The 24179-nt window shown below is 47.7% G+C and overlaps 2 protein-coding genes and 1 long non-coding RNA gene across 6 annotated transcripts in view; 1 reads left to right on the top strand and 2 right to left on the bottom strand.

Annotated features, from left to right (window-relative positions):
- The window catches only part of LOC119406943 (adenosylhomocysteinase-like 1), a 277734-nt gene that overhangs the window by 180584 nt on the left and 72971 nt on the right, over positions 1–24179 (bottom strand). The window lies entirely within an intron of this gene.
- Positions 1–24179, bottom strand: part of LOC119406953 (uncharacterized) — a 487035-nt gene that overhangs the window by 128965 nt on the left and 333891 nt on the right. The window lies entirely within an intron of this gene.
- Positions 20422–24179, top strand: part of LOC119406945 (uncharacterized) — a 59088-nt gene continuing 55330 nt past the window's right edge. The window contains exon 1 of one of the 2 annotated variants that reach the window (XR_005186588.2): positions 20422–20783. This is a non-coding gene — a long non-coding RNA (uncharacterized LOC119406945). The remainder of the gene's footprint in view (positions 20784–24179) is intronic. The other variant, XR_005186589.2, reaches the window with a different exon arrangement.

Below are 24179 nucleotides of genomic sequence, written 5' to 3' on the forward strand. Positions count from 1 at the left end.
CCCCCCCCCACCCCCGACAAAAAAAAAAGTCGCTATCAGCGTTGTTACTGCTGTACACCTGTCCGGATATACGGTATTGTGCAAACTGTCTCTTACGGACAAGGTAAAAGTCCACACCGGCATTTGCGCCGTCGTGCAAAGGCTTATTGACGTTATTGGGATGATATGGCAAACCCACTAGCTGGTCGGCAAGCTGAGAAGAGACTCTCATCAATTGCAAAAATGACAAGCAAGAACCGCTGTCAGCGTAGTGTATAAATAGTTGTCCTGTGAAGCAGCTAAAACAAGCCCCTATAAGTTGTTTTGGAAGGAAATTAATGTATTTTGAGCAAGAAGGGCAAAACTTTTAAGATACTAACAGACATTTCATTCCAATGAAACAAAATAGATCTCAAGAAATCTTCAGGCAGACATTTTCGTGTGTAGGCGTTTGCTGCTACATTATATGAATCTATAATAACAAATTTGAGAATGTATCGAAGTATCTTAAGATACAATTGCCAAGTATCGTATCGGATACAATTATTGCGGGAGTATCTTGTATTTGTATCTCCAATACTTCTTGCCTGAGTATCTTGTATCGTATCGCGATACAATTTCAAAGTATCTTTGCCCAGCCCTGGCCGTGGCAAAGCTCACAATAAAGGTGTCACTGACTGCGTCTTCTAGCGTAAAGGTCCCCCGCTGTCCGTCCGTCCACGTGCTCGCAGATATATGTTGCACGCAGCGGGGCGAAAGCTACGGGTCCACGCACTGGCGTAACCAGGAGGGGGGGGGGTTCATACCCCCAAAATTTTCAATTTTGCTTGTGAATGTTATGTGTGTACACGCAAACATACCAACACACACATGAACATGCATAAAGGGTGGTTGAACAACTCCTCCCCCCCCCCCCCCCCTCGAAAACAGAGAAGCAAGAGTTCTACTCCAATCGCTATCCGTCCGTGAAATCGTGGTGCGTTCGACGCCGACAGAAAGCGAAACGGAAAGGATTTGTAGTGCGCAGTAAATGAGCTGTCTTTCTCATGCTTCCCTGCAAACAAACGTATACTGTCCTTTATTAGTAATTAGCTGAACGTGAGCCCTCGCCATCTGGACACTGCCAACACCAATGGCACTGCACGCATTTCTTGAGACAGGATAGCCGCACATGCGTGTACACGCGGTCCATACGGCGTGTATAACGGCAGCCGTTATCGCACCCAGGACGATCGTAAAGAGCACCGCGCGGTGAGGCATGCCATGGGTCCCAGCACCGGTAAACAACAATCGCGGCCGCATACGACGGATGTAGAAAGGTAAAAAAAATGCCGTAAACTATGAGCCACGACAGAGAAGAGCCAAGGGTCGCGCGAGGACAAGACGACGCGTGCATCTTCGCACCGAGACCAACCAACTAAAGACCAACTGAAGAGACTAACCAACTAAAGACTGAAGCACGTAAGCAGTTCTCGGGACTAAACGCTCTACGGATGCGCGGGCAGCAAGGAAACGTGAGAAACAGCGTGTCGTGGTTTGAACTAAAGAACGGGAATTTTTTTTCTTTGTTAGACACCACCAAATGAATCCAGTTGACAATTAGGTCAAGGAAAGCATAAGGAACATTAATCGCTGTCTTTAATTGCAGTGTAGTAATTATGGCTTAAATTGAACACGAATTAAGGAGGACGAAAAATCACCCTTTCTGTCGGTGGGATCCAAACCCACAACCTTCGCATTACGCGTCCGATGCTCTCTACCAAGTGAGCTATGACGGACGCGTGATTCGAAGGTTGTGGGTTCGGATCCCACAGACGGAAAGGGTGATTTTTCGTCCACTTTTGTCCGTTTCATTTTAAGTAATTATTATTACACTACGTGTACAGACAACGATTAATGCCCCCTATGATTTTCTTGGTCCAACTGTTTGTTGTATTCATTTGGTCGTGTCGTTGTTTGCGACTTGAGACGCGGCGCAGGTCCACTACAGCAAAGAGGAGAGTATGTAAGCTAAACGACCTTCCCTGTAGGCCGCAGCACCGCACCACAAAATGTGGTCGCAAAGCTTAATTCGATAAGCCCGCCAGAGTCCGGGGCAGTAGTGTGTCTTAAAACAAGATTGTCGCTTTTCTTTTTCTTGTTTATTCTCTTTTTTCCAGCTTTCCCGCACGCGTAACTGCGCAAGAACGGTTTATAGAGATTAACGGCGTCCTCTTACGCAGAAAGCCCACTTAGGCACGAAGGAGCTCTGCGGGGACAAGGCTTCCCCTTGCCTCGTATAGACTATTTTAGGGGTGGGTTTCGGTGCCGCCACACTGGGCTGTAGCGTTGCCGCTTTGTACCTTGAACAACTAAACGAGCATTACTACGGTGGACGCATTCGCATCAAAACAGTCGGGTTGGTGCATTTGACGTTTCCTGACTTAATATTCACATCGCCATGCATAAAAAAAGAAAACATTCGTTCAACAGCCTAAGGTCTATAGCACCAATCGTCTATAGCACCGAAACACAAAGTATGCACGCTATAAAATGGAAATTTTTATATTCTGACAGCGAAGGAATACGGTGCAGTACGGTATGGGAGCGGCTAATCGCGAAACCATAGCCGATACGTCATTCGCTGTCAATGCTGAATTAATGACGCCATTATCCTGGAGCGTCGAATGATCGCCGCTGAGATCGATGTCCCGTGACCACGTTGCAACAGATAACAAATGAAGCGTCCAATCTCATTCCCACACATTGTAGCCAATTGAAGTTGGTACACATGCACAGGTAGAACCCAAACATTCTCACAATGACATCACAGATATATAGCTGTTCTGAGCATGCTTATTTTGAAGACGATCTCCCTTCCCGAGTCTTTTCATTCCGGTTTCTCAAACTGAGTCTGCAGAGTCCGTTTGTCGTCCGTGGTGCTAGCGACACTGTCGATGGTGGTAACTTCTAACCGAATCCAACTATCGTATTTATTCGCCTACTACCCCCACCGAAAAGGGCGAGCTAATGCCGGTGGACATTTGGCGAATGAAGACTACAGAGCTTGCTAGATCATGGCTGATTTTGGCTAGTATTTTTTAGTGACGGCTAAATGATCTGTAATGTATAGGCTCACTATTACCTAATGTCGGCTAGTGAATGCCAGTGTCGGCTAAGTCAGTGTTGGCTATCTGCTGTTATAATGGTCAAACTGTCTTCATTAAATCTCAGTGGAGTTACTGAGTTGCCCACGTTTCTTTTTTTTTAATTTAAAGGGACCGACAACTGCCCAGAATATGAAATGAGTTGACTCCAATGATGTAAAGATTGTCCATTGTACTAACTCAAACCAACCCTGTTTTTTTCGTGAGAGATTGATTTATATTTTTATTTCTTAATTGAAAGTCGCGAAAAATGACCTGTGGCGCCTCTGGCGGCAAAAACATGAATGATCCGATGAAGACGGCCACGTGACCGTAGATTGATGTACGCTGTCGACGATCTTTTTGTTAGTATTGAAATATTGTTCGTTTATTTATATTAAAACGTATTACTCTATAATAATGTACATATAGGCCTGCGTTAGTAGTATGCATTAAAGTGGCGCTGCCTTCGCGTGACATAATGATCCCATGCTTGTCAGCGCGTCTTGAGCAACTTTTCAGCGTGCTCATGCAACCGTGCACGCAGTTTCCAGGTGGCTAAGATTTTGGAGCGACATAGTTTTGCTACCTAGACTTCGTCTCAGAAATGACGCGCGCTGCTACTCGGTGCGGCCGTGCATATGCACAGTTACGTTTTCAATTTCTTGGCTTGGCTCGTGTATCTAGAGAGTAACGACGCCGGGACAAGCCATCCATGACAGGCGCAGGCAACCTTGGGCGCAAGCGCACACAACGCTGTACAAATACCGGGAAGGTGTATAAAGCCACACATCTCATTGTAACAGCTTGCTATTTTCAAAAATGGTTGGAAAGCTCAAAATAAAGGTGGTTAAGCATAGTTACAGTAACTCCTGCGAAAGCAGAACAGCGACAGCTTTCACAAGGCTATCAATTCTCAGCGTTGCTGGAGCAAGCCTCCATGCGTGTTTGGAGCCTCTCAGATCGAAAAATACTGCTTATAAAATAACTAAAGTGAAACCTCGGTGATACGAATCTCACGGGACCACCAAAAATATTCGTATCATCCAAAATTCGTATCACCAGAAAGCATGAAAAATTATCATGCGACAAAAAAAAAAAAGCTGGCGTACATTTTCATTTATTGTTTTTCAGGGCCGCAGTAACGTCAGGAAGAATTCTGAATGGTTGTCAGTTAAGTTTTCAGGTGTCGGCAATCATACCAGCACTCGTAAATATACGGCCCGTAAGCGGGTCTTTGATTAATGAACCCGGGTGCGTTGTGACCCGCGACAGCAGTAGCCCCGTCCGAATTCTAGCATGCTTTTTCGCATGACCCAGCAGTACTGTGGCGAGAATGACAGAAGAAGTGCTTTGACGGGACAGATCAAAGCCGCAAAATTTCAGAACCATGGTTCTATGTTATGTTTTTGTGATCGCGGAGGTGTTGGGGATGTTTTGGGGATATTTACGGGCCGTGCCTGCACAAGTGCGACCTCAACAGTCGCGCATGTTGACGTTGTGAAGCCTGACTCCTTCGCCAAGACCGACCTTGCCTTCTTTCGGTCCTGGTCCTCCTTTCATAGGATTTCTGGTGCACGAGGCAGGCACATGTTCGCACAGTACAACGACAGGAGCCCACGTCGATGCGTTAGAAAAGAAAGCAGGGCACCAATGCCCTCTGTAATGTAAACGCGAACGCACACGGAGGCACATTAGAGCCTCAAAGCTTGGCGCACACAATATCGGAGGCCGTGACGCGTCTCTGAAGGTTTATTCTGACCGCAAGAGAAGTATGTTTCTTACAACTTGATTCTGACGATTTGGCGGTGCCCGCGCTTGCGTTCCCGCGCTAGCACATGCTTGGTGCGTCTTCCGCGACAGCGCGCACACAGGACATCTTCGTACCTGGGCAGTAGGATACATTCATATCAAACGTCTCGGGGTAAAAATTGGTTCGCAACAACCATACTCCATTACATTGCAGGCCAATGGGCCTTGGCCGGGACCCAAGAAAAATTCGTATCAACCCGAAATTCGTATGAGCTGTGATCGTATTACCGAGGTTTCACTGTACGTGCTTTTCGGATAAACCACTGCAGCTACAAACGCTACGAAGGGTGAGCTTCCTGTCGCGCCGTAAAAAACTGGGTCGAGAAAAATCAGTTGTCGGTCCCTTTAAGCGACAAGGAACCTAGGTGCGAATGAGGTCCCTTATCGCCATCAGATTTCAAGCAGAACTCTCGCTAATACGCTATGTTCAAGAGCTATGCAAACAGAATGACGCTAGACAGCATACAAACAATAAAAATTCCCGCCCAATCACTACGTACAGGTGGTTTATACCAGCGAAACTGAAATGTGCGGCTCCTGTGTTTATCTCGAAGCGTCTTCTGTCGTAGCTTTTGATTTCTCTGTTACCGCATTTAAGGTACACTTGCTTCAAACTCCGCGCTTGGAGACGTTAGCTTAAAGTATATTAAGAAGACCGAAAGCATTTTATGGGTAGCGATTCATGCTGCGGCGGATGTCATCCCTAGCTATATAGCTGACAAAACCTGGAGGTAAACTACTGCAAGGCCGAAGACCCTTCGAAGTAGTGTATGCCAGTATTGCTTCTTCCTTGGAGTTTTTTCGCACTCACGGACTGACGGACCACCACACTTTTCCACCTTCTAGCCATATAAAACTTTTCCTGCAAGAAATTCGATTCCCTGTGGAACTACGGTAGCGTCGACAACATATACAACCATATAAAAAATAGTATACCACAATTAGATGAATTTACGAACTCTCTTATATGAGCGATTCCTTCAGAAACTGTGATATTGCGAGTGTACACCTTGCGTGTCTTTCCGTTGGTGATGGAACTACGGCAGGATATCCTTTCTTTCTCTTTCGAGCACTTTCTTTACGAAGAAACAGCAATTTACAGCCTGTTCGAGCTGCCTGACCCGGCCCGCTTCAAACGATCGCCCACGACACACGGTGCACGGTGAACAATTACCTCCGCTCAAACAAAAGACGCTGTCGTCTTCGTGTGCGGGTGTACCGAGCAAATGTAACCCGCGGGAGCTATTTCCGAGGCCGCGGAAAAGATGAGCGTGCGGGTCCCTCCTCTTCACGCCCCGCGCACTTCGAACAAGCCTGCCATTGTCAGATGAGAAGAGAGAGTGGGCTGCCATAAGCTACAAGCGTGCCGGAAGATACACAAGCAAGCAAAGGCGTCACTGCCCCCGATGGTCCGCCGTCCTTTTTTTTATCTCCAGGCGATGAAACGAGAGACAATGGAGCGATGCCTGAAGTTTAACAAAATACGTAACAAATACTTACGCGCCGTGTTCAGAACGATTCCGAGCCAACAATTAACTGTGCAGCAGGACTTGGAAAACATTTTGAAGCACCAGCGGAAAAGTACAGAAAGGAGACACAAATACAATGTAACACGGTTGATTCCGCATCTTACCGTGTTGCTTACAGCTTCTCCATGTCTTTTTCCACAAGTGTTCAAGTGTTTTCCAAGTTCGAGTACCAAGACGTTCATCGTACAGCAGTGTACAGAAGTTAATGTTTCACTCGCGTGTATATATAGTTCGTTATTATCCATAGTAACATTCAGCCTAATAAAAAGACACGAGAAAACGCTGTGTCTTGTCGCCTTTGTTGTGTCGTTTCGTTGCGCTAAAATACGGCTATGCCTGAAGTTGCTGAACGTAACGATACCGGCCATATTTATTTATTTATTTATTTATTTATTTATTTATTTATTTATTTATTTATTTATTTATTTATTTATTTGCTTGCTTGATTGTTTGTTTGTTTGTTTGTTTGTTTGTTTGTTTGTTTGTTTCCACATACACAGCGGATGACGAAAGGGGCAAGAAAAGCTACCGCCCGCATAAACGCGGTGCGCAGAGGAGTTCACCTCAGTCATGGCGAAGAATTTTATAGGAAGTAAAAACGGAGCAAAGAACCCAGGACGTAAAACGGACGACGACATAGAGACGACACAACCTGACTGCGAAGGTCATTACAAGCCTTCATACGACCTTTTTTTTTTTTCTCTTTCATGGTGCCAGCACCTAGCGACGTTATGTTTTTCAGGTAGCACACCGGGAATCGCCCCCAGCCAACCGGAAGCTAGGCGTTGGCTCGAACGTTACGAAACGCCAACAAAAAATTCTAAAGTCCCATAGTACCGCCACAGTTGAAGCACAATTCTCGCTAACACCAGCTCAGAAGCCATGGATACACATAGACAGTAGACGCCGTATGCACAAGAATATACGCCCTTCCCAGTAGAACCACAGTAGAGTCGACAAAACCTAACTACGTAAAATGTATACGGCCTAATCAGATTAATTTACCAACTCTCTGATATCAGCTATTCCTCCAGAAACTGACACCGCGAGTGCACACGTTGCCATGTCTTTCTGTTGACCACGGAACCATGGCAGGATATCCTTTAAGTGCACACGTTTCCATGTCTTTATGTTGACCACGGAACCATGGCAGGATATCTTTTAATAATAATAAAAGAGGGCAGTGGTTCAAGTTCAGTATTGCGTAGGATACATATGATATCCGAGCATAAGCTTGGTTAAGATAAGGGCCAGTTAACTGCCAGGATAACTAAATAAGATTAGATAAATGAGTTCGTTGAAAGAGCAGACCGTTTTCTCGTGAACAGCTGGGATCGATGCGGCACCTAGCGGAGCAGGTCTCAACCACGCGCATCTTTCTGCATGGCCTCTGCGATCTGCTTCGGCGGCGCCACGGCGCGCTGCCGGAGTTGATTGCGGAGGGCATCGCCGAGGGAAACGCAGATGTATTAACAACAGAGCTGTTTAAGCTCGCCGTTGGTCCATGGCGGGTCAACAGGAATTATCATCATGACGCACGGGCACGCGCTCTCTTCGACCTCTTCTTCGTCATTGTCCTCTTCATCCTCTGCTTCGCTCCCACAACACGTGCTTCGATTTGTCCGGCGTGGAATGCAATACCTCTGATGGGCGAGAGAACCAGTGCAGTGCAGAAAGAAGAAGGAAACGGAAAAAGAGGAGAAAGAGACAGAAAGAAAGGAACAAACAAAAGTCTTGGCGAGGCGGGATTCGAACCCGCGTACCTACGATCCGAAGGCGAGCATCGTAACCACTCGGCTATCCAGGCACGCTAGCAGAGCATAGTGTAGTATAGTATTAATGATAATATCTCGGGTTTAACGTCCCAAAACCACGATATTATTATGAGAGACGCCGTAGTGGAGCACTCCGGAAATTTCGACCCCCTGGGTTTCTTTAACGTGCACCTAAATCCAAGTACACGGGCCTGAAACATTTTCGCCTCCATCGAAAATGCGGCCGCCGCGGCCGGGATTCGATCCCGCGACCTTCGGGTCAGCAGTCGAGCGCCATAACCATTGCGGCTAACAGCGCGAAACGCGTATGCACGAAGGAACTAGAAGTGGACACAACACTTGTGGACACAACAGTTGTTGTGTCCACTTCTAGTTCCTTCGTGCATACGTGTTTCGCGCTGTTAGCCGCAATGAATCTACACCAACTCGCCCAGTTTTCCAGCCATAACCACTAGACCACCGTGGCAGGGCTATAGTATAACATTGTACAGTATAGCAAGTGGGTGGGAAAAGGAAGCGAGGGTGAGGAGGAGAAAAAGGAGGAAGGGTAAAGTAAAGCATAGCATAGAAAGAATCTGAGTGTGAGTGCGTGATGCCTGAAGTGTTCTCTCACACTCTTCCTCTCCCACTCCCTCAAAAAGTGCTCTCTCACATTTTCCTTGCTCTGTGACCAACGGCGACACCGCCACCGCGCACCGGAAATTACCAGTCTTTAGTTCCGCCACTCCAGCCCCACCCCAAACCAGGGACAAGATAGAAAACAAAGGCAAGAAGAGGGGAAAGCAAGAAGAAGGTACTGAGTGTCCAACCGGAAGCAGCGAGACGCGAGAAACGACGGACGTAAGAGGTCGAGGGGTGCCGAGGAAGTGCGCACGTTCTCTACAGGAACACGAAGCTGAAAGCCGTGTCCAAGTGTGAAGAAAAGCGTAAGCCTAAAGGCGACAGGAAGAACTTCGGAACCGGAAGCGAACACGGAAGCACAGAGAAAGAAAGGACGTTGGCATGGCAAGGGAACGATATCCGCTACAGTGCACGTGGGATGCAGGAGCGGCGGACAAGATGTGAGCGAAAGAGCGGAACCGGAAGAAGAGAGGAAGTGAAAAGAGTAGAAACAAAGATAACTTTAATTACCAGACACTGGACCGCCGTATTAAAGGTTCCCCGCCGTGGTAACTTGGCAAGGTAAGGCGTCGGGCCGCTAAGTACGTGGACGCGGGTTCGATCCCGGCAGCTGCATTTCGATGCAGGAGAGATAGAAGAACCCGTGTACTTCGATTTAGGCGCACGTTAAAAAAAAAAGAAAACCAGGTGGTCAAAGTTATTCCCAACGACCCCTCCCCGTCGCACTCCTTCCTATCTCTTTACAGTGTTTACGATTTTGGCATGTGAAATTGCACATCTTAATTTTATTTGAGCCAAGTCAGGAGAAAGACACGCTCATTTTGTCCTCTTCGTGGGCATTCGTGAAATGTCCAAACAAATGAAATAACGCAAAGTGAAACGTAAGACTGTCGTTACAGCTCGTGAAATCTCGCCTCTCGTCTTTCACCGAAATAAATAAGGTGACATGAAGTAAGTAGAGTCAAATAAAAAAATAAACTTAAGGTATTGCAAACAAGAAAAAAAAAACGAAAAAAGACAATTCTCCAAACATAGTGATAGAGAATACGTTCGTTCATGTTGCGTTTCGTTTGTTTTTGTCGTTTCGTGAGCTTTTTATTTTTTTGCGTCATCGTTTTTCAAGATCCCGGGAAACAACACCCTGCTGCCGACTGCCCGCCATGACAGCGCCGCCATTCATTCTACAGAACGGTCAAGGATAAACGGATTAAAACGACTGCGTGCCGTGCGAATAAAAGAAGGAATAACAATGACCGAAACACGCAGACAGAAATGCAATAAGGCCAGAGGCGCGCAGAAAACCGGAGAGTGAAGTAGAATGAAGAGCTTCCAAAACATTTATATTCTTCTGCTCAGTCCCTCAGTCAAGTGGGCGCTTCACAAAGCTAACAAGAAGATCGAGCGCGAGAGGTCCCTGTCCACGCAGCGTTTTCTGTACTTAGCGGTTAGCCCCCGTGAGCAGGCTGAAATAAATATGCAGATCACGAACGGGGGCGACGGTATAGAGTGGAACCTCGGCTCGCCGGGACGAGAATGTCACGTGACAGACCTGACATACGGGGACTAAGGAAGGAAAATAAGTATAAATGACAAGTGAAAAGTAGAAAAGATGGAAGTGAGGAAAGAAATAAGGTTAGGTGGGAGTATAAATAGGCAGCTTAGGAGCGGGTGAGGGGACTACGCAGCGCAAGGGGCTGGCACTTGGCAGGATGAGACAGAAAACGACAGCGGACATGTGGAGCACGTTTGTTGCAGCGTTAACGCGTATATAAACTGGGAGTGGCGGAGCACGAAATGATCTCAACTCTTTCTTCTTTTTTTCTTTTCTCTCTTTCTTTTTACGTACCGTTATCTCTTGTTTACCGAGTACTCAGTGTGGAGAAAAAACTAATACTGCAGATGTAGGGTCCTCAAAATACAATTTCCTAGGAGACTGAAAGAATTGAATGTCAAGTGTAACTTAATTCAGTTTCTTTTTCGAACGTTTCTTTCCTTAATCACAGCTGTATATACGGGTATTTCTGGCCGTTTTTTTTTTCGATTTTTTTTCTCTTTAAGCTTTAAGAAGTTTTACCGTTATTGTGTAACGCATAAACTATTCATTTTTTTTAACCCTTTCTTTCAGAAAGTGAATTAAATCTTTAAGAAAGGCACGGTCCTATTCATGGCTTACCCCCCGAAGTTGGTTGCGCCAAATGTCTAAGGAACAACAACAACATCATCCTCAAATGCGCCAAAGAAAAGGCAGGAGCGCTGTTGAAAACAGCGGTGACTACAAACACTGCGACAATATACGTAGTATATCAATCAATCAGAACCTTCATTTTTCCGCTTATACAAAGTATAAAGACAAAACACTCACAAAACAAAAAATCACACCATCTCCCGCTAAAGGGGATCATGAGGCGATGCGAAGGAGTGTTTCGGCATGTCGAGCCCGCGTTCTCGATGTGGAGTGGTGAGGGGAAAGGGAAGAGGTGATGTGGAGAGGGGGAGGGAAGGGAGAGAGGGAAGGGGAGAGGTGATGTGGAGAGGGTGAGGGGAGTGGAGAGGGTTTGCGCATGCGCAGTATGGGTGGCCACGCCGCACACCACCACCACCACCGGATTGAACTCCGCCATAAGATGCTTCACATCTAAAAAGCTGCCTCAACAGCTTTATTGACGTTTCGGAATAAAGCACTATGCCGCCATATCCGAGCCATCATAACACAGATACATACCAGATCGTCTTTGGATCTTAATTAACATTATTATCTAGATGGTAGTAGGCTTGATACCTCGAAGCATCCACTGTATACAGTAGCCTACTCAATAATGATATAAGTGCACTATAGTCAGTCATATGCATAAACAATAATTTCAGTAGTTATAGACATGTTCCTAATGCGCAGTTTACAGGCACGTGGTGATGTGATGATAATTAACAATCCGGTGTTACCTAACAGTGGCGAGAGCCGCGAAGCATCTTTAAATTTAACCTTAACTGCTAACGTAAAAAAAAAATAATAATGGAAGGAGAAAGAGTGATCAGTTACAAAAAAATCGGCATCACATTTTCTTTTGTTTCACCTCCAAGCGCACGTGACAAAGAAGAAAGATGTCCTCGCGTTTCGTAATTTTGTTACTCTCATTCATTACGTTTAATGCTGGGGAAAGTACCCGTTATTCAAAAGCGCGGTGAAGCCTCATGAGATGGAGATAATGGGAAGAGGCAACGAGTGAGGCGAACCGCTGTTTTCCGGAGATCCGGTACATTCGGGATAACCGTACGCGTGACGTTTAATTAAACGCATTCCCGAGCGCTGCATGGATATGAATACGGGACGCGTTTCAACTCCACTCGAGAAAGAAGCGGCCAGCATTAGTTCTCTATATGTCGCATTAAAGAAAGAAAATCAAAATACCACGCGTGCCTACACAGACCCGTTTACGGGACGAACGGGAGAGCTAACCGTTCCCGGTAGAGGCCTTTTAAAAAAACAACCACGCACGTTTCTGTCTGTGTGTTTTCGCATTTCGCGTAGCGCCACCACTATCGTCCGTCTTCGCGACAAGCCTTTTAAATGCGGCAGCGTAATGGGAGGACGCCGCCCACTTTGCAGACGATTAAGGCGATATTTTTAGATGCCTTATTTAAACGCGAAAAGTGACCGCGGCGCCAACACGAGGGATGCAAAAAATAATGCGATGGCGCCACGCTATGACGTCATCACAGGCTGATTATGACGTCCCCTTAAGACAGTAGCCTACTAAATCGTCACCCTATGACAGTAGCCTACTAAACGTAATCATAACGTCACAGGTAGCCAAAATTTGTAGCGCCACCTTGACGTCACTACGACGTCATATAAAGTGATAATATAAAAAACGATGATGACGTCATCACGTCACATCGTCGCTTGGTCAAAGATGCCGATCCCGGAGGCACTGCAAAACCACGTTGGGTGCAGAAATCTTTCATGGGGGGAGGTAATCGACGCAGTCGACTGAGCAAAAAAAAAAAGAAAATGGCTTTCGCCTTTAAGTCGTCTTAGGCAAATGCAAAAGGATTTTAATTAATATCTGGAGTTTAACGTCCCAAAACCACGATATGATTATGATGGACGGCGTAGTGGAGGGCTCCGGAAATTTCGACCATCTGGTGTTCTTTAACGTGCACCTAAATCTAACCACACAGGCCTCAAACATTTTTGCCTAAATGAAAAGTGACCGGGTGCCTTTTTATTGGCTGTTCCCACGGGTGCGTTTATCGTCCGCTTGGTAACCGCCCCATCTCCTCCATCTCCCCGGCCTCGACAGATGAACACGTCACAGCGACGACAAGGCGGGCCGCGAGGCAAGCACCGGGGTCTCCAACGAGGCCCATCCGTCAATGTTGTGGCTTCGTGAAGGAAGCTGGGGTTCTGAATGATACATTCGCATTAGCGACACGCACGCTAACCACTAGGCCTCTATATCGCCCGGAGGTCCGAGGGCAGGCAGAACGGCTAGCACAGGCCCGAGGCCTCTCAGACGGCGATATAGCACGGGTTACGACGACGCTATGCTATAAAGCGGGGTGTACGCGGTCGCGCGGTCGTTTACGGCCCACCGCTGCTGCGGGGGTTGGAACGAGCCACGGAGCTGCTGCCATCAATCTCAGCTTGTCCTGCAGCGGATGCGACGCGGCCTATCGGACACGGATGACCCCGCGCCCTCATGACCACCGGGAAGTGCGATACGGCAATGGCTTCAGCATACACGCACACGTGTATGCTTCCACAGCTACACTTCGGAAGCATACACGTGTACATGTGGAAGTGTATACCGTTGCACAAGAGAGAGAGAGAGAGAGAGAAATAACTTTATTTATAAAGTCCAGCGAACTTGACTTGGGGTAGGCCTCAACCCCGGCCTAGGCATCGGCCACGAGCCCTTGGGCTCGGGCGGCTTCCTCGGCTCGCTGGACGGCCCAAAGTTGTTCTTTGATTGCGGAGCTGAGCAGAGCCTCCTCCCAGCGCACCCTGCGGTTCGATACTGCCTCCTCATGGTTTCCGTGTGCTTCGTCGTCTAAGCTCGAGCACTCCCATAGTATGTGGCCCAGTGTTGCCCTTCCATCGCACATCTTACATTTGTCTGTCAAATAGAGATCAGGGTAACAGAGACGAAAGATAACTGGGTTTGGGTAAGTGTGTGTTTGCAGCTGCCGCCATGCAACTGCCTGCTTTTTATTTAATCTGTTGTGTGGCGGTGGGTATTTGCGTCTTCCTAGCTTGTAGTGCTGCGTTATTTCATTGTAGCTAGTCATACGTTCCTCCCACTCCCACTCTTCTCCGCGTGGGACCTCGGTCGAAGCGGCGTCGGCGTTCGCAACGGCTCGGTTCGTGAGCTCTCGAGCCGCCGCGTGTGCCGCCTCGTTGCCGGCCAGCGGGGTTTCTGTGTGCCGTTGCACAATCTCAAAAAAAAAAAAAAAATAGTGCACAAGTCAATCATTGCACTGAAATTCAATGAAGACAACAGTGATGCCATAACAACGAATAGCCAACATATAGACTGACATCAATTCAGTTGAGCGCTATTTTCCTTCGTTACCAGAAGGGAGTAACAGCATGCAAGCGCTCAGCAGACTGACGGAGGCGGTCGCATCATTCTTTGGCAGTGATGGACAGCGTAGACAAAAAATCATGCGTCAGAGAGGCTTGTAATAATAATAATAATAATAATAATAATAATAATAATAATAATAATAATAATAATAATAATAATAAGCGTAATCTGTTGGCTTGCACATATACGCGAGAGCGCTAAAAATTATATATGTATATATATATATATATATATATATTTAGTTTTACAAATATATTTTACATATTTATTTTAGTTTCGTGTTCAATGTCACTTATGCGCACTAGGGAAGGCCGCTGACAAATGGCAAAAACACACTTGCGAATTGAAAGGTCTGCCAGTTCGGTCCGAGGCGTTTAGGGCCGCAACCGGGCGCCACGGCCCTAAGTTATTAAAAAAAATGCCCCCACCTCCCCGAAGGGAATCGTGAGGAAATGCGAATGCATTTCTTGCGCAGAGAGTACACGGCGTAGTAATTTTAATGGCGTAAAGCTGGACACATCGACGCGCTCAAGTGTCTCCCTTTTGGGCGCCTCTTTCAACGAACGCTTCCTACGTGCGTTCGTAATCACCTCAGGGATGTTGCCACCGCCTTCAATGCAGCACAAACGCGTTTAGAACGCGCTGTTTTCAGGCTGTGCCAAGGCAGCACAAACGCTACAAACGCGTTTCAAACGCACTGCATTGAGGCGGTGGCGCAGGGAGGAAAGAGAGCGAACGGCGAGCGAAGGAGCTGCGAAGCACTGCACCTACCCTCTCCTACACTCTCTCCACACACGCGGGAGCTCCGCCGAGCTCCCGCGATGCGAGCGCCCTCACACGCTAGAGCGCGCTCCTCCTCCCCATTGACTCTCCGCTACTCCGCCCGCACCACCTGCTCTGGTTGCTAGGGACGAGGATAAGCGCGCGCCCGCAGCTGTTGCTATGGGAGAGGGAGTGAGAGCGGATAGGCGCGCGGACAACGCCGGACGCCTGACATAGCTCGACTAAGAAATGCATTCGCATTTAAAAATAAATAAATAAACACAAGCTACGAGACATTGGGTCCCAGTGGGGTTATCCAACACGAAAGCCGTGACGGCATCCGAACACGTCCCCTTTCAACAAGACTGATCGGTTGACGCGGTGTGCGCGTTCAACAGCAACGCGAGGAGGGGGGAGGGCCTTTACGTGGCGAGCGAGCGCGAGGAGAGGTCGAACAACGCGTAAATGCAATAACGGGCCGGCTTTTTGCAGGAGAACAAAATCGGATCTGATCGCCACCCATTGGCTCGAACGCGCACGCGAGCGCGACGAAGAACGAAGAAACGGTTGGACGCCATGGACGGGCAGAAGGTCCATTAGACAAACGCGTGTCACGAAGAATCGGCGAGCCGCGAAAAGAAGCCGGGAAAGTATAAAGCGACGCTGCGAGAACGGAATAAATAAATAAGAGGCAAGGCAAATCCCGTCCACGCGCACTTGTCGTCCAGCGAGAAGCTTCACAGATGCGGATGAGCGGGGCCTTGAAAAGGAAGCGCCCGCATGCCGCCACGGTCAGGGAAGTGTAGGGTGGTATGCCACGGCCGACCGCGAGGAGCGGCAGTACACTCTAAACGCGGTAACCGATAAATGTGATTTTGTCCACCTATAAAGTAAGGGGTTACATTAGCTGTGAGTGCATAAATTCTAAACTTGGTAACCCTTACTATCGGCGCACAAGATCACCTTAATCGGTTACCACGTCTGGAGCGTATGCGTATCAACGCAGCGGTGGTTTATATACAGTCGTTAGGGCAGGGGTCTCGAACTCATCTCAGAAAGTGGGCCGCAGTCATGAATTTTAGTTTAACAAGGGCCGGGACAGCGAAGAATGTCGGAGCGGGGTACTTGAACAAACTGTCACCTAACGTTGCCATTTGAAAGAACGCCTTTCCTATATGTCGTATGTGGGTCATTTTTGAACGCGATTCGACGTCAGGTTTCGAGAAACATATCGGTACTGATCTCCAGAATTAGTTAAATCCTGAAATATAGACCAGTTCTGTGTCTGTGGCTTACCCGAACACAGCGTCATTAATTTCAATAGGTGAGAAAATAATGGTAATACCAATTAGCGAAGTCACAAAATTTTATTCCTCGTGAAGCCGCGGGCCGCGTGTTTGAGACCCCTGGGTTAGGGAGTCCGCCTGCGAATCGGGAAGTACTGCGTTGGATTCCCAGTGCCGCCGGGCACTCAGCGGTTTTTTGAATGGGGAGAGAATCAAGTACCCTCACCTAGTTCTCGGTTCATGCTTTACACAGCGCTGAAGACAAAAACACGCACAAGAGGACTCAACAACACGAGCGCTCACTAACAACTCAATACTTTCATTTAGCGATCTCCTTTTTTCTTTTTTTTACGCAGTGTGAAGATTGCGCGCATGTTCTGTACTTTCTCTTTTTTCCTGTTTGAATAAAACATTCATTCGTTAGTCAGCGCTCGTGTTGTTCAGTCCACTTTTGCGTGTGTGTGTGTGTGTTTTTTTTTTGTCTTTAGCGCTGTTTCAAACATGAACCCAAACAAACCAACTGGCCCAATTCTCCCCTTACGTAGTTCTCGGTGTTGTGGATACCCATTTCTTGAAAAGACAGCCTCTTTTTTAGCTGCGCTTTGCCCTCCTCCCAACGAAACTGCGCCGTGCTCCCTTGTGGGCTGCAAAAATAATCGTGTTACCTCTCCTGAAACCATTACTACGCGAATATTATATACACCGGGGCTTCGCATGTCGGCGCGGAGGTGAGCGTAAGCGTTTTCATTTGCGACGCCTTTGGAAGGCGCCGGTCACTGCTTTTCATAGGAAACAAAAAGAAAAAAAAATACTCACAGGGTCCCTTATGCGTTCACCTAAGACGACTCGAAGGTGAAAGCCATCTTCTTTTTCTTCTCGGTCAATGTGTTTATGCTGCCCCGCCACCCTCCGAAAGCTGTCCGCACCTAACGTAGTTTTGCACTGCCTCCGGGATCGGAGGCACCTCACCTGGTTTTGTATTGCCTGCATGATCGGTCCAGCGTGGACCAAGCTACGACGTCGTAACGACGTCACAAATTTTTAGCGACGTGTGACCTCGCGATGACGTAATACGGTGACGTAATCACGTGATGAAGATTTTTTGCATCACTCGTATTGTCCTCGACGCCGCGTGTCGCCGACGGTCAACTTTCGCGTTTGATGGGGCATCTAAGGCTTTCGCCTTAACATCATCGTGCCGGAAATTAAAGGAAATCGAATGGGATCAAATGCTCAGACAAAATGCCAAGCCTTTAAAGAAAAAAAAAACACAGAAGCACTAAGTCCAGTCACATAAACACTGAAGCCAATGTTCCTATAGCCTGTTCATAAACCTCATAACGGGTTCACGGATGTCGTATCACTGAAGTGTGGTTCGAATGTTGAAACGCGCAAACCGCCCATCCCGTACCGCGTCAAGGCGCCCACCGCGACTTCCTCGTCGGTGCGCGACCGAACGGAATCCTCGCAGTGCCGTCGCCGCTCGGACAGAATCGAGATACTGAAGCCCCAATGCGCGTACATCCCATTACAGAAATAGTGTAGTGGGACATGGAGTGAGCGCTTATGTTCTGAGGATAGAACGAGGAAATTACAAGCGTGTTATATAGGTATGAACGTTGCGGTAGCCAAGAGAAATTAAACCGATAGGTTGTCATAGCGAAACATTAGAAGACGTCGTCAACAGTCAAAATCAAAGTGACACGCAAACGACGAAATAAGAAAAGTAAATTCAACTAAAAGGAGAATGAACAAATGAAATTTTCAGAGCTTCACGTGAAGGAAACATGATATGATTATGAGGTTTACGCCACATAGTGAGGAGCTCTGCATTAATTTTCACCACCTGGGTCTCATTACTGTGCACCCAAAACCCGTTTTTTTTTTTTTTTTCCAGCTCGTCCCCGTCGAAATGTGGCCGCCGTGGCCGGCAGTCAAACCCGCGTAGCAGCGTGACACCTTAGCGGCTTAGCTACCATGGTGGGTCAAAAGGGACGCCTACAACGACCGTAGTTTCTCTTGTTTTTAAGGCGAAAGCCTTAGATGCTTTATCAAACGCGAAAACTTAAGGCTCTGATATACTCCAGCGTAACGTCGACGCGCGCGTGCGCGCGTCACGGCGACGTTACGTCAGCAAAAAAAATTGGCCGCGTATCTGCGTGCTTCGCTGCAAATGTCGTGTAAAGACGATAGAAGAGGCGCTGTGTGAGATATGGACGCCATCTGGCAATACGTCGGGAAACATGAGTGCTGTGTTGCGTGCTGGTAGCCCCGGCGCAGCAGCAGGCGAAGACCGGCGGTGACCAACGCGACCGGCGGGGACGCCAGCCAGCCCGAAAACGCGGTTTGGCGCGAAGCGCTGAAGCAGAGAAACGTCCGCACTCAACGAGTACTCTCCACACACTCTTTTATTTACACGTCGCCTGGGTAAAACAGGAACGCCAGAGCGGCGCCCACAACCGGCAGCCTGAAGGCCGCCCACAACGCTGCTTTTTCATTTTTTAAATATTTTTTTTTCACCTTCTTGGCCTTCTCAAAACTACAGTTTTTCAACACCAACCCATGGCATTCGTACAGTGCAATACAGAACCGAAACCGAAACACAACAATGAGCTCGTGCGAAGGGCACGGAGGAAGGCAAATTTCAGCGCAGTCGCATTTTCAGCTTTGTTGAACAGCGCTCACTAGACGACGACGAAGTAAAAGAAGGCACAGGACAGGCGCTGCCTGTCCTGTGCCTTCTTTTACTTCGTCGTCGTCTAGTGAGCGCTGTTTCAACTAAGATGAACGCATACCAACTCGCTCAAGCTTCCATTCTTATGCATTTTCAGCGCAACTTAAGAAACTAGGGTCCTTAAAATTACGTATGTATGCATTTTCTATTAAAGGAACACGCCACCTAATACTTACCTAGTGATGTTGCACCTCAGATATGCATGATATTTACTTTTTGATCGACAACGTTCACAAGTATGAACAGCCATACCAGTTCAAGACGGCTGGCCCTTGGGCAAGTGGTTCAACTTTGGCACAGTGGCTGAATCGAGGGACGTGCCGACAAACAGAAAGACAGAAAGACAGACCAAAATTTCTGCGTTTAAGTTCCCCAAGAAAGACTATCGTCTTTAAAAACAGTCCGGCGTCGGCTGACCGCCGACGCAGCCGACGGCTGCTGGCGCGCTAGGGCGTCGCTCGGCTCCGAATAGATCCTGCTTATTTCGCGCCAGACTCGCATGTACAGGAACCTGCTTCGCGGGCTGTTTCGTCGGTTCCCGATAGGTGGCGCGGGCGTTCTTGGCTTTACTGCGCATGCGCTCCTCTAGATGTCATCGCAACCGGCGCGTTTAAGCCGGCTCGACTGCAGCGGAGGCCGATTTGCGCCTGGCGTAGCGTCGCGAGCTCGGCGTGACGAAACGCAACGTCCTCGCGGGCGCTCGCGTCGGACGTCGGAGTATAACAGAGCCTTTACCGGCGTCCGGCGCCGGCGTCGTCGACACGAGTGATGCAAAAAATCATAATCACACGATGACGTCACCATATTACGTCATCATGGCGTCATTATGACGTCACAGTGACGTAACGTCAGGTGGTGACGTACCCTGTGAGTTTTTCCAATGAAGTAATGAGTTCGACTAGCCTGATAGAACGGTAGCTTAGGCCAGTCGGTGATTTAGCATCGAAATATTACGAGGATATATCGTGTTGTCTCCTCTCATCCGTCCTCATTCATTTTGCGCTGTGCGAATGCGTCGATGTTGGACTAGCCGGCGCCTTTAAGATGGCACTGGCTAATCCTTAGCAAGCGAGCCAAAACTATAAGAAAAACGAAGAAAGAAAACAAAATGTCATTAGATATAATACAACACCATCTTCATCATTCTACAGCTGCGCCAAACCGTTAGGCGACACAACTACCGGCTAGGTCTGTGTCCGAACGCCGAGTGGCGCCACCAGCCTTCAGCCCTAGAGCCAGCGGAAGAGCGAGGAACGCAGCAGGCGCCGGAGGGAGAAAGGAACATCGGCAACCGCAGCGCCACACGCCGACCGAAAGACGACGACCGGCGCCAAAACACGCGCGCGGCGCACTGGAGGAGCACGGTGTACGAGCGAGGTTTCCCCACCACGCACGGGCGGCGGGCCACTCCGGGCGCGGAGAGGCGGCGTGCGCTATGCGAGTGACGTGCAGCAGCAGCATCAGCAGCAGCGCGGGCCGCAACCTCGGCCGCCGTCGGAACACGGAGTCCAAGCACAGATGGAGAGAGCGGCAACGAAGCAAGGAGGAACAACATCGCGGAATGCCAGTAAGGTGAGCTGCGGCCGCAAATGTTTTCTTCCGTTGCACTCGCCTCTCTTTCGCCTGGTAGTTTCATTTCTCTTTCGTACTTCTATGGTTGAGGAGCTGCAGTTCATCCCCCCCTCCTCTAACCCCCCCCCTCGGGGCGGTGCGAGGATTCGATTACTGAGGGGGGGGGGGGCGATCACAAGTGAGCCCTTTAGGGGGGGCACGGAGAATATATGCGTTGTGTTTTGACTATGTTAGCTCTTTACCGAAATACACGCACGTCATGCGCTGCACATAATAGACACGACATCACTGATCGATCGTTACATATATATGTTGAGGACTTGGCAAGCTGGTTTGTCATTTTTAAACTGCCATTCTTAAAGTCACGGAACACAGCGCTCTGTTCCTTCTTATGGCCGGCTCGGCTGTCTCTTCCTTTTCCTTGTTACATATTATGTCGTTACGAACTCTTTTTGTATTGTACGTGATAACAACTCTATGTTTCGTGTGTCGCCCGCTGATTCGCGATTGTGTTCAACAAGAAAAACGGGCGTCTTGATCAATTCCACCTCCTTCCGAAAGTCTATTTATTCGAGTGTTTCTTGTTATGCGGCATTTCTATTCATATTATATATATATATATATATATATATATATATATATATATATATATATATATATATATATATATATATATATATTATGACGGAGCTTTCTTGAAAGCAGATTTAACGTTTTCAGCTGGTGGACCAGCCTGTCATAAGATAGCGCTTTCCGCACGGTTCCTACAAGCTGGAAATGTTTACTCACAGTTTTACATCCATTTAAATTTGCTACTTAGTGGAAGGCGGAGACTTTCGCCGGCGTGCGTACGACAGCTGAAATGCTACTGTGTATACAGAACGCGGAAGGCGATCAATTGGTTGTTTCCATTTTCTATTGAATTGCTTTGAAACGGCGTGGAAGTTTGAAACGACTGAAGTAATTTGCGTGCGCTAAACCATGCAAGATTTCTGTATATTTTTTTTGGGGGGGGGGGGGGGAGGCGAGGCGTCGAGGGAAGGGGAGGGTCACCTGGAAGGGTGCCCCCCTGCCCGGACGTGAGGCATCACTGAGCGGCGTGTGCGACCTTGCGCGATAAACAACCACCGAGCCTTCTTTTCTTCTTTTTTTTTCGCTGTTTCTCTGGCGTGACTGATTCGCTTCTGTCTTCTTTTCACCTGTCAGCGTAGTTGTACGCGTTTCAGAAACCGATATTCTGCAAACGCAGAAACTCGTAAGCACGGAGGCGAACACGTAAAAGCTCCGTTACAAAGACTAAGTGGGGAAGTTATAGAAGTAGCATTAACATAAGGCGAAAGCCTTAGATGCCACATCAAACGCGAGAAGTTACCGGCGTCGCCGTCAACACGAGTGATGCAAAACACCGTCATCATGTGATGACGTCATCATACGACATCATCATGGCGTCAAATGTCACCAACACCATGATATCACATAACGTGACGTCACGTGATGGCGTCGACATCTTCGCTTGGTCAAAGGTGCGCCGATCCCGGAGGCACTGCAAAACCACGTTAGGTGCAGAAAGCTTTCGTGGAGGGGGACGGGGGATATCAATGCAGTCGACTGAGAAGAAAAAAAAGATGCTTTTTGCCTTCGAGTCGTGTTAGGCAAATGCATTAGGTACCGTGCAACTTTTGTTCATCTTTTCATTTATTATGTTGCTGTAATTGTATTATCATTGTTAATCTTTTCTATATTTTCGTTTTTTTATATTTGAAATGTACTCCGTGCCATGAGAATAAAATAAAATAAATCAAGGAGGTCATGCCTTACCGGGAAATTGAGGGCAAGCGAAGGTTGGCGAGTGCGTATCTGACCTACTGCTTATACCTTTCTTTCTTTCTTTCTTTCTTTCTTTCTTTCTTTCTTTCTTTCTTTCTTTCTTTCTTTCTTTCTTTCTTTCTTTCTTTCTTTCTTTCTTTCTTTCTACCACATTGCGCAGTGCTCTCCTACCTTTTTTCCTCCTCCATCCCGAGTATTATACCATCATCCACGTGCTTAGTAGCGCAACACCTCAGCTGCTACAGCCAACAACGACGGTCGCACGTTCGTATCCAGGCAACAATGTACTGTGGCAACATGAATTGAGGAGTCACCTCGACAAAATATCAGAGTGCCGTATCGGAAACGGCTGATCGCCGACAAGCCCGCGATCGTGAGAGCAGCGTTTACTGGAAAACGGCGCATACAAACACGCATGTAACTGGCGCACCTTCGAAAGATCGCATTTCTGATGCGCTAGCCGGCGCCGGGGTATTTTTTTTGTTTTTTTTTTTCGCGTACGACGCCACCGACTTCTGCGCGTTATAACGAGCCTCGCTTGAATAAATAAAGTCACTGAATAACACGCGAGCTAGATCACCCGAGGCGGCCCTTGCGTAAGCGTTTTCATTTCGCTTCCTGTTTCGCATACTCGCTTCCTTCCTACCTGCAATGCTGCGCAAGGGCCCGCCAACAATTAAGAGCAACGCTCCATTCCGATCGCAGCAACGAAATAAACGAATGTGAGGCTATGGCAGCACGTATTTCCGGTTATGCCGGCTGTTGCGCTCTCCCTTGAAGTTCTCTTGCATAACACCACACGTGCCGTCAATACACTTTCCGAAAAATGTGCCGTTTCGTTTCGGGTAATAGCGAAGCCGTCGATTTCACCTCTCCAAGTTCGTCGCTGAATTCATTTAACGTTCAACTGGATATCGCCACCTATACGGGCGTGACTTCGAATGTATTTTCGCTTGCTCTTACGTAAGTTCTGTTTACACCAGCGACTCAAAAGCACGTTAATTCTATTTCGGAGAGCTTACGGTATACATCGCCACATCATACGAGTACAAAGTTAACAAGCACCACCCTGACTAAACGTTGCGTCATTTCTAAATCTCCACTTCTACAAACATCGCATAAACTTAATGTGTGTGTCAGTGGGGGGAAGGGGGGGGGGGGCGCCGTGGCCAGAAAACACGCGCCTCCTGCGGTCACCGCTTCTTGTGGGCTATATGTAAATATTCGCAGAGCGAAAACTCCCTGCTGTGCACTAATTGCTTTTCTTTGCCTATAGTGACTGTGGCTCACACCATATGTGGGGGAATCGGCCAAGAATTCGATGGTTTCACAAATTTATGTAAAATTTAAGAATACGGTAATTTATAGAATATAAGTTACGAATTAAAAGATGAATTTAAGTGCGCGATACAAGGTAGAAATAAATGACTCAGTATGCATCCATCGCAACAGTAAAAATAAAGATACAATATACAAAAAAACATGTACCTATCTGTGTTTGCCTCGCTTAGCTTTCTCTGTTTTCTTTTTCTTTTTTGTATGTTTGTTCTTGTGTCATTTGCGAGCACA

The sequence above is a fragment of the Rhipicephalus sanguineus genome, chromosome 10, assembly GCF_013339695.2.
Source record: "Rhipicephalus sanguineus isolate Rsan-2018 chromosome 10, BIME_Rsan_1.4, whole genome shotgun sequence".
Lineage (NCBI taxonomy): Eukaryota > Metazoa > Arthropoda > Arachnida > Ixodida > Ixodidae > Rhipicephalus > Rhipicephalus sanguineus.